This window comes from Periplaneta americana, chromosome 15 (assembly GCF_040183065.1).
Source record: "Periplaneta americana isolate PAMFEO1 chromosome 15, P.americana_PAMFEO1_priV1, whole genome shotgun sequence".
NCBI lineage: Eukaryota > Metazoa > Arthropoda > Insecta > Blattodea > Blattidae > Periplaneta > Periplaneta americana.
Window position 1 is genome coordinate 86,088,848 of NC_091131.1, and position 12,227 is coordinate 86,101,074.

General features: G+C 36.4%; 1 non-coding gene across 1 annotated transcript; it reads left to right on the forward strand.

Moving 5' to 3' along the window:
- The first annotated feature begins 11,453 nt into the window (after positions 1–11,453).
- LOC138715833 (U12 minor spliceosomal RNA) lies at positions 11,454–11,610 on the forward strand. Its single transcript, XR_011336579.1, has one exon. It is a non-coding gene; the product is annotated as a U12 minor spliceosomal RNA (small nuclear RNA).
- Positions 11,611–12,227: the final 617 nt, after the last annotated feature.

Consider the following 12,227-nt stretch of genomic DNA (forward strand, 5'->3'; position numbering starts at 1 on the left):
ACTGTCTGGAGACTGTTGAAAGAGTATCAATTGTATCCTTATCATTTGCAACGTGTACAGGCCCTGTCACCAGCAGATTACCCTACACGAGTTAGGTTCTGTCAGTGGTTCTTGCAGCAGTGTGGTGTAAATCCGAACTTTTCTGCCTTAGTATTATTTACAGATGAAGCACAGTTCACACGAGATGGCATAACAAATTTCCACAATCAGCATGTATGGGCGTATGAAAACCCACGTGCAACTGTTCCATCTCATCACCAGGTGCGGTTCTCCCTCAACATGTGGGCCGGTATCATTGGTGATCGATTAGTTGGACCCCATGTACTTGTAAACAGACTTACGGGGCTAGCGTACACAAACTTCCTGGAAAACACCATACCGGTACCTCATGTTTTAGAAGATACTCCACTTATCAATCGTCACACATTCACTTCTTGCATGATGGCGCTCCTGCACACTTCAGTCGTACGGCTCGCCGGTACTTGGATCGAAGGTTTCCTGATCGATGGATAGGTAGAGGTGGCCCAATTGCTTGGCCTCCACGCTCACCTGATCTGAACCCTCTCGATTTCTATTTGTGGGGCCATTTAAAATCATTAGTTTATTCGTCTCCGGTGCCTGATTTGGAATCCCTTCGGAATCGAATTGTGGCATGTTCTGAGGACACACGCAATACTCCTGGAGTTTGGGATCGTGTTCGCAGGTCAATGAGACATCGATGTGAGGTCTGTATTCAAGCAGGAGGTGGACAATTTGAACATCTTCTGTAATGACAACGACCTGCGGAAAGAAAAACGTTCCGGTGAATTTCAATGTTGTGAAGGCCATAACTCGGAAATGAAGCATTTCCGGACACATGTTGTAATGAACTATTTTGATTGTCTACATGTGGGAAATACATACTTGAAATTATGCCCCGTATTTTTTAAACACCCTGTATATTTGTTTCGTTTTATTTTTTCTCTAGCTAGAAACAAATGATACATTTATTGACGTGCACAGGAGATTGGATTAGTTGAACAATTAAACAAAAATATTCAGCAATATCGGACACTTCTTCCTAATTACACTTGAATTAAAATAGATGCTCAGTTCTTGGATCTTCTCCCCTCTCCATAAGGAATATTGATCAGTTACTATAATTTGTAAAAGTAGTAGTAGTAGTAGTAGTAATAATAATAATAATAATAATAATAATAATAATAGTAATAATAATAATAATAATAATGGTCTAATAATAATGAAACAACCAGAATAATAACAATAATAATATTCATAGTATTACAAACACAATAATAATAATAATACTAATAATAATAATAATAATCATTATCATCATCATAATGTTAATAGTATTGCAAAAACGAGATGAATAATGTTAAACACAAAACCAATGCGTTCCAGATATTGGTTGCACTCGTAAATAGTGCCGTTACATATCTGCTTTGTAATAGCTCCGTGGTAACAGCCTTGCTTCTTGTGTAGGCGATTCAAGGTCGTGTACCCCGTAAGGATGTAATATTGATGTGTAATTTATTCAGAGACATCTGGAACTTCTGAAAACATAGTTCTGCGCACATGTAACTGTGCATATTAAACGTGAAACAACCATTCTCTCTTGTCATTATCAGGGGTAACATGGCTGACAGAAGACATAGGCCAGATACGTGTAGGCAAGCTCTTCTTTCTCTTGTGAGAGAGGCCGGATTTTCCGCTACTGAGGCAGGTAGGCGACTGGGAGTGCACGATTCCACAGCTAAAAGATGGGTGAGATTATCCAGAGAAGGAATTGAATATCGTCAACCAGGTTCCGGTAGAAGACGTGTTTCAACTCGTGCACAGGATGCTGCTTTAGTTGCAGAAGTAGAAGAGAACCTGCATCAATCTGCTACTTCAATTAAAGTAAATGCCCGTTTCCCTGGATCTTCTCGCACTGTCATAAGGCGTCTGAGGGACGTAGGACGTTATCCAAGAGTGGCAGCAACAAAAGGGTGCATTACTAATGACCACAGATTATTCCGCCTTGCATTTTCAGAGTAAAATGTTAATTTCGATTGGAATAAGGTAATATTTTCGGACGAAAGTTACTTTTTCCTCTGACAATTACGGGAGGCAAATAGTCTACCGTTCACGGGGATCCCGATACGATCCTACGCATGTGGCAACTCGCTTTCGCAGTGGCCGTGTATCTGTTCCACGTTGGGGCTGGATGTCCAGTGACGGTCTGGGTGTTCTGTGGCGGCTCGACGGAAATCTTAACCCAGATAAGCCCAAAAGTGTTTTGTGATAAAAATACAGTAGCACATTAGTTACTCTCAAAAATCGGTTAAATGATGTTGAAATAAACTGAAACAAGGAACGTATATTTTCTAAAGCTAACAAATACTACCAACATTATCGCACAACTTATAAAATGCCTCTAACACCAACAATGACATAATATCCGAAGGCACTGCAACTGTCCTTAAAAAAGGCCGGTGGGAAAATCTGGGTTAATGCCCAACAATACAAGATCTATTGGAAAATGTTATGCTTCCCTCTGTACGGATGATACATCCTGATGATGATGAGATCATATTTCAACAGGATAATCATCGTGTTCACACATGTGCCGAGGTCATGAGATGGTTTTCAGAGAGGCCATACATCAGAATGATAGAATGGCCTTCCTGTTCACCAGATCTGAATGTCCTAGAAAATGTGTGGTCGGAGGTGAAGAAAACTGTGAATGCGATGATAAATACAATACCACGACGGTCGACCACAAAAGATGCACTCTGCAGTGGCCTAGCATGAAATTTTGAGCAGGGGAAGCTAACTCAAGTTGTCTTTCATGCAATATGAGAAAACGTATTACAAAAATATAGTCTTAAAATAAACAGTAGTCAATGTCAAGTCAGCAGTCCGAAGATTGGTTGGAACCTCGTAAGTAACACCAATAAGGCATTACCTCAAATGGTACGTAGTAAAATATGATTTCATGGTTTACACATATCTCTAACAAATGGACACGTATACGTATAACATTAGCTCACTGAATCACAATATTAACGGTCAATAGATACAGTACGTAAGTACTTCTTTTGGTTGTGTCCTTCATTGACAGCAAGGGAGTCGGTCATTTGTTTTTTAAATCGCACTTTTGTTCGTAAGTCAGTCTTGATAATAGAATTGTCCTAAAAATTCAAGTAAATTGGTGTCAGGAACTGTTATTTCACTCATTATTTATTATATCAGCCACAATGCACACTAACACTTCAACTGAACACAACTCACGAAAGGGATTACTCGGAAACTTTCAATGTAAAAGCTAGCTTCTTGCGTGCCTTGCGACCAGGGTAGTTTAGTTAGAAAGGGATGGAAAATCTGCGAGGTGGGTTACACAGAAGAATGAGTGTAAGAATCCAGTCTGTTTGGAAGCTGGTGTGTGCAGGCTTCTTGTTTACTGCTGCATCACAAATCATCCTGAGCTGCCGCATCACAATATTTAACGCATAAATATAAACTCTATTAAAATTAATAAATAATTTTGTTCATAAACTGCAGGTTTATTATGAAATTATTATTAACTGGGGAAGCTGAGCTTTTTAGCTTACATTGACGCTACGCCACTGGCACTCTGGAACATTATCGAGGACGCTTGGGATCGTGTATCTTCACGTCGACAGTATCTGAGACGCCTGATCGCATCCATGCCCCGTAGGATGCAGGCGATTATAGATGCGGAGGGATTACATACCCGGTATTGAATTTTTTGTCTATTTTGATTTTTGTTTATTGTCTCAGAGATGTATTTCTTTATTTTGTTTAATACAAAGAAAAGGATTATGTCTGTTTATTCCTATCCGAGAAGATTTCGTTTAGTCTCTTTAAATACAAGATACAAGGGAAAAGATTGCTATTATGTATCTAACTTGCCCTTTGTAAATATTAACTTTCTGTTAAATATTTCACAATACTGGTTATTATCATTATACAAGAAGTAAAAAATGAGAATGAAAAAAAAAACAAAGTACAGATTAAGATTTCGAGCTCGAAACCTTACGAATACAAGGCCATAATGCTACCGACTACGCTATGCGAGAGAGACGATGACTCTTTAAGAAGCATGTTGTGTATAATCATCATATAGTGGTGGCAGTGGAGTGTCGGAAACATTTACGACAGAAGAAATTCATCCGCGTGTGTATCATGCTCTGACGAATGCACCCGAAGTCTTCCGAATCGGGCATAGAATCTGGAGCCCGGTCATTTTTTTTTTGTCTAAGAGTGTACTTTACATGTTTTAACATATTATTATGAAGGTAATGTAAAATTTATCCCGCGCCGTGGCGTCGTGGTCTAAGGCATCCTGCCTAGGACTCGCGTTACGGAATGCGCGCTGGTTCGAGTCCTCATGGAGAAAGAAATTTTCTCATGAAATTTCGGCCAGTGTATGGAACCAGTGTCCACCCAGCATCGTGATGCACTTGGGAGCTAAGATAGGTAGCGAAATCCGGTTACGCAAACCAGCTATAACGGCTGGGGTGCTCATCGTGCAAACCACATGATACCGTCATTCTGGTTGGATGATCGTCCACCTCTGCTTCGGTATGTGGCCGTGAAACCAGCAGCCGGTTGATCGGTCTTGGCCCTTCGTGGGCTATAGCGCCACAGATTATTATAATGTAAAATTTATTAATTCCACATACGAGATAGAAGAGGCCACGTTTACCATGTTTCTCTTTGTCCAGCATAGAAACGCTGTAATTAAAATATTTCATTGCTGAAGGAAATGAAGAAGGATCTACTGTACTTCCGTCGTAGTCTAGGATAAAGAGCAGAATTCGTGTTCTGAAGTTTTTCTAGGGCGTGGATTGGAGTCCTTTGCGTTGTCTGGACCAAGGAATTGTCCAAAACAAGAAAATAATAATAGTAATAATAATAATAATAATAATAATAATAATAATAATAATAATAATAATAATAATAATAATAATAGTAATAGTGATTATTAATTTTAATGATCGGGGTTGCTTGTGGAAAAGAAAAATAGCATTCTATTCCGTTTCTTTCACATCAGTGTCACGTTTATTTTCCTTCTCAAATATTTTATCTGAAGATTTAGAACAGTTAATAGTAGAACACGGACATTTATCTTTATTATACTGTGATAATTTGTACAAATATGTAAGAAAAATGTTCGAAATACGTAATAACTAAATATGTAGCTTTTAAATTTTTATACTTTTACACACGCACACACAGATATATATATATATATATATATATCTGTTTTTTTTTTTTTTTGACGGTTAAGCGTTACTTCGACTGAATGTCTTTAATAAATTGAGAATTTTTAAAAAGCGATAAAACAAACAAAAATAAACGGAAGTTTTATACATCTTGATTACACAACTTTCAACACTACTGGGTGTTCAGTTCAAAATGTGTCATGGCTCGCTGTATGCCGTCATGTGGCTAGCCGATGAGCCTAGAGAATTCAATCTTCCTACACTTCCGCAGAGGTGTATAACCTAAGAGGCAGAGAAGTTGCCTAGCAAGTACGGCGTTCATTCTGAAGAGTACATACCGATACGTACGGTATCGCCGGTAGTGGCAGGAATGTGAACTGTTTGGAAATACGTACTGTCGGGATATGGGGAGAGGGTTAAGACGATTACTTACGTATTTGTTGACATTAACTTCGACGGTCAACATGGACATGGAGCATTTGATTTGTGTTGTGGAATGTTACCGTACGCAACCGATGATAACTTGCCGGCGCAAAACACAGTTCGAAAGAGGTTATGGTAGCACACAGACCGTACAGATCGCCATCTGTTGCTACGACGTTCAAGTTATACCGTACACGTTCTCAAGTTCAGATTGAAGAACGCCTTAAATAATAGGCAACTTCTCTAACATATAAGCTGAAACTCGCTTCAAATCGGTGACCCAACAACAGTGACGTCATGACACACTTTGAAATGAACACCCAGTATATCACTTCAGAATATGTATTATAATATTTAACACGCGAAAGATATATAATACATATTCAGAAATTTTTAATTTTCACGATCAAGTAATATAATGTCTGGGCTTTGGATATGCAAGAAAATGGAACATTTACTCAAATTGTTTACTTGTACTTATATTCTATATGAAAGCAAAAATAGTCAGTTTTAATGTAACTGAAATATATTTTATGCGCGACCATGCCGAAATGTAGTAATTATACATCTGGTAGCAGCCCTTTAATGGTCCTCATTAAAGTACACCTATTCATTAAAGTTCAGGTATTCCACCAATCAGAAAACACCTTTGTAGCAATATGAATGCGCAAGTATCGATTATTCTCGGATATGCAATCGAAAGACAACTAGCGAAACGTCACGGAGGCTAGAAATCCAATACTGTCGCAGAAGGTTATGTTCTGTTACTATAATAATTAGCGTTAATTGTAAATAATATTCATATAAATTCAATTTGTCATCTCGTTTTTCAATGTCTAAATCAATTTCAAGGTTATATCAACATTAATTTTTATTTTACTCTCTACATTATATCAAGGTCAATGACATTTCTTTCTCGGAAAAAATCAATACTTTCGCGTCTGCTCACATCTCACAATTTACGAGATATTGTACTAGGTCAGTTCCGCTCCCCAATCAGATAAGAATAACATGAATACTTATGAATAATTTCAAGTTAGAAATATGGTCGAGCATAAAAAGTCGTATGAAACTTGCCTATAATGGTAATTAAGACGCGAGTATGTTTATGAAACGAGCGCAAGCGAGTTTCATAAACATACTCGCGTCTCAATTACTACCATTATAGGCTCGTTGCATAATGTACTATTAAATTCTGATTGTTAAAACTGAACTCCAAGTTACGTAATCAAATTTTGCTCCGATTGAGATTTTATACAAAAATAACAACAATCTCTTTGTTACATATTTGACAATATTCGAATTTTTCTGCAATCGAGAAGTCAAAATACGTAATTCTAAATACAATCCATATGTATTATATAGTATATTACGAAATAGTCTAATTTCATAATATTTGTTTCTATAGATACGTAGATGAAAAGGAAGAGATTACGTAATTACATAAAACTCCCATATTTTAGTGATTATCATCGCACTTCGTTCACTTTAAGCCTCCAGAAAAATCACCTACATTTCTTTGGCAAGAAGTTCAGTGAGTACCAGAACCGTAATGTCATCCACGATGCATGGAAAATTTCTTTCTCTTAGTCCATGATATAAACCCGTACACTTCCAGTCTGTAAGCAGTCGTTGCAAACTGAGCCAAGTGGGTCACTGAGCCATAAATAATTAAATAAGAGTTCAGTTCAAGGAAAGGAAACGCATTAATTTTCCCGGATCCAGTCCAGTTGTCAGGACCTTGTCAGCAAAACGTACTCAACTAAGTAGGCCATTCTTACTAAGGTCACTAAGTGACGAGTTCAATATACAGAATGTAACTTAATAAAACTTTCTAACTTCATATAGCTATAGGCGATGCCAGAACAAAGAACTATGAAGGGGCAGACCATGTTGGTAACGCTTTATTTCCAAACTGTGAAATTTTACAGATTAAAACTGAAGCGTCAAAGGAGTCATTAGGGATCTGCGTATATGCAATAACAATTGCTAAGATTATGTATACCAGCTAATATATGACATAAAGGCCACCACTGTCACCAGACTTGACTCCTCTGGATTACTTTCTCTATGCATACATCAAGATTCCAGTGTTCGAAACCCTGGTGAAAACATAAGAGAATCTGATCGCCAGGATTTTAGCCGCATTTTAGACATACCATGGATATTCGATAGAGCAGTGAAATCTCTTGGGTGTGACTGTAACGAGTTTGTTCGATCTGGTGATCGTGTTTAAATTTGCTCGTCCTATGTCTCACACTCTTCTTGGGTTACATTGACCTTTCTTACGTTTGCACCCAGTCTCATCTATTTCTTTCCTTTTCTCGCCATTTTGAGATACATGAATATCTGACCTTCCATTATAATTTCATTCTATTTTGTTTTTGTTTCATTGTTTTACATACCTACGAAATTGTCTCATGTAAGAACAGGTATAACATAATAAAAAAATAATAATAATTTCTCACAAAGAAAGGAAGACATCTGCCTGACCGACCAGGTGACCATTCAGATCCAGATTGGGAACATAAAAGAATTTAATTTATTTAACATGAAAACTGTACTAATTTGGAAACTAGTATTACTAACTATAAAAATTGCTATAAATTTTGATTCAATCACATTAATATGTAGAATACAAATGAGTATTTAGTATAAGTGTAGAGTTCTTAAGAATTTGCAGGCAAATACTTTCTATATCATGCTGCAGTAAACGTAGAGATTTCAAATAATTAAAATATAATAAATATTGCAATGAGATAAATGTGATAACTAATGGAGCTCACAAAAAATGTGACATTGAATATATCTCACAAAATCAAATATTTTAAACTCTCTTTTTTAGCGTATTTAAGAAAGTGTAAAATAAATTCTTTCAATAAAATTTATATTTTCAAGATATGCCTACTAATTTATTACATATTTATATAACACGAATTGGCTGGGTCACTGGTTGAGAAGAAACTGCCTACTGAAGGATGCACTGAAAGGAATGGTGAACGGGAGATTTCGGGACAGAAGAAGATATCAGATGATAAACGACATTAAGATATAGGCCTAAAGATCATATGCGAAGACAAAGAGGAAGGCAGAAAATAGGAAAGACTGGAGAATGTTGGATTTGCAGTGAAAGCCTGCCCTTAAGCAGAACACTATGAACGAATGAATGAATGAATTAATTATATAACACATATTTTGCTAATTTATGCTACATATTTGTTCATATATTTTACTAATTTTGGCTACATAGCCTATTTATTTATTCATCTATCTATCTATCTATCTATCTATCTATCTATCTATCTATCTATCTATCTATCTATCTATCTATCTATCTATCTATCTATCTATCTATCTATCTATCTATCTATCTATCTATCTATCTATCTATCTATCTATCTATCTATCTATCTATCTATCTATCTATCTATCTATCTATCTATCTATCTATCTATCTATCTATCTATCTATCTATCTATCTATCTATCTATCTATCTATCTATCTACCTACCTACCTACCTACCTACCTACCTACCTACCTACCTACCTATCTATCTATCTATCTATTTCTCACTTATATAGTACATAAAATCCGGGCTTTATTTATAACGTACTATTGAAATGCGTGCAATACGACTTCTTCAAGAACAAAGAGGTTTAACATAAGTGTAAACAACGAAGTACAAAATATTCGCGACACATCTATGTAGAAATACTTTGCAACACACAGATGGAATTTCCTGCTTTAAGATCATAGTATGCTCGAGAATGGAATGGAATTTACGGGAGGGGGCACTGTGGCCCAGCACGGCGACCTGTTACGATCTATTGCGCTAACCCTCTAGCTAGGCGCATTCCCAAACTCACACCGATTGACCACACTAAGATTCGCTGCGTACCCAGGATTCGAGCAGGCAACCCCATTCGTCCCTAGGCCAGCTCCATTCGTGCGTCGCCAGCTGGCGATCGGGGAATACTATGGAATGAGGACGAAATGGAGAAATGGTGACAAAATAATTTAGATGTCTAATATGGGAAAAAATGGGAGAACCCCGAGAAAAACCTCAACTGCGACCTTGTCCACCACAAGTGTCATAATGAGAAATTCCAGACCCGGCCGGAATTCGTCCGAGACAGGCACCCCGCCTGCGTGATGCTCGAGAACAATACACAATATTGTTCACTATATTCAAATCTATATGGTCAAATTGGTCAAATAAATAAATACCTTTTAAAATGACGGCAAAAAGCCATAACAATTTTATTAAAACAGAACAAATGTTATAGATAGAGTGTCAGAATGTAGCTACTCCCAGAGACCGCGTAACTATGTAATCCTGCATTATGAGAGAATTACAATATTCAATCTCAAATAAATAAATAAATAAATAAATAAATAAATAAATAAATAAATAAATAAATATTCAGCATTATATTCCTCAGGACCTCAGGGGAGAAAACATTTGTAACTTACGGGATTAGTATAAATAAATAAAGGAAAGATAAAATGAACAAACACAATCCAAGCAAGTAAAAAAGTAATTAAACAAAGAGGAAAATAAAGTATAAAGAAAAATAAGCACATAAAGAAATCGATAAATGAGTAAATAAATAAACACATATATAAATAGGTAAGTATGTAAGTAGATAAACAGATAAGCAGATAAATACAGAAGTAGATACATGAATTGATAGATATATAAGTAGGTAGGTAAGTAAATAAGTAAAAAGGTAAAGGTATCCCCGTCACACGCCATGAAAGCACTTGGGGGGGGGGGACATGGAGGTAGAGCCCCATGCTTTCCATGACCTCGGGACTAGAATGAGGTGGTGTGGTCTGCACGCTCTGACCGCCTTTTACCCCCGGGAAAGACCCGGTACTCAATTTTATAGGAGGCTGAGTGAACCTCGGGGTCGTTCTGGAAGTTTGGCAACGAAAAAAATCCTGTCACCACTTGGGATCGAAAGTAAATAAGTAAAAAAATGATTAAATAAGCAAGAAAAGAATTAATTTATGAATGAATGAGTAAATGAATGAAGAAAAGTAAAATAAATAAAAACTGTAAGAGGTATATTTCTGGTGTATCCGCACGAACAGACGAGCCTATAGACGCTAAGGTTTAACAAGTAACTAAAAGAAAGAGGAGGAAAGGACAACAAAGAAAGAAAAAGTTAGGAGGGAAAGAGAATATACAAAGAGTAGTACAAGAGGAAGAGAAAGAATGAAGGTATGAAAAAAGAAGAGAAGAAATAAAAGAAATGTCCATGCCCAATGTACTGTAGGAATATAATTTTCGTTTCTCATGAGCTTTTTATTAAGCTACAACTTTATAACTTAATATTCATTATTGTTGTATAAAACGAATTCAAGCACCTGCAGATATAATAGAAAGATATTTACATATAAAGTTGGCACAACGTATGCGCGATGATGTTTTCGAGTATCGATACTGATGTGCGTTAGCAGAGAAGTGACATAAAGGTCTGCATCTTACTGCCATCTGACGGAAGGAACTGCAACTCATTGTGTCTACATCTGATTGTGCATAGTAGATAGCGCAGAAAGCAAATTAGTATAAGTGTTGCAATAAAATAAGTAAATTACTTCCTACGTCTTAAGATTATTAAACATTTTTCAACTTTTTGAATATATAATATTATTTATAATACACTAACTTCATATTTATTACATTCATATTCACAGTTTTACTAATATTATACAGGTTTTCCTTTATTTAACACAGGTGTTATGCTACGAAGATAGATACCGACCATAAGATTTCCCAAACAATCTTCGTGCCTTAAACTAATGAGTAAGGAAAATATAGAGCCTTGGTGACGCTTGGCTCCAGCTAGCCAATCACTAGCACTATATATTTTTGAAGGGGTACAGGTCGTCCTCTGAGTGGTTTGTCTACTTTTACAAACCGCTCGAGTGACAGCGATCTTCCCCAAATAATTTTGATTCTCGCGGTAAAATTATCTTGCGTTCGTTTGTTGTAAAAGACGAGTATTAGCGAGTTTGAACTCCATTGTTAACATATCCATCAATTGGATGTCCCATACTGTCACAAATGGAGGCGAAGTAGGCCTATAGGTGTAAGCTTACGTCTATTGTTTAAGAGTGAAAAATCAAAATTATTAATTGTAAGAAGAAGCGTATTTAAGGATTTAAAACTTAGTATAATGGATATCCGGAATATTCTGAACGTATTTTGCATATCGGTCAGACTACAATAAAGTTAGTTTAATTATTATTTTTTCGTAATAGAACTGAGACGGTTAGAAGCAAAGGAATATAAGTGACATTTCGAAGAAAATGATTTCCTAAAACACGTAAAATTTCAGTGGTAAAGCGATATATCTCTTAACCATACCACACATTAACATTTAAAATTAAAACGTCACGGAATTTACGAAAGCTTAGCAACTTTTTAATCACATTTTCTCGAAAATAACTTAAGTGCACTTACACTCCTTTGCTTTTGACCGCCCCAATTGCAATGACAATTAATTTATGATAATTTAAAACATGGCCAGAAATTAGCAACTTGCAGTCGAAATTAAAAA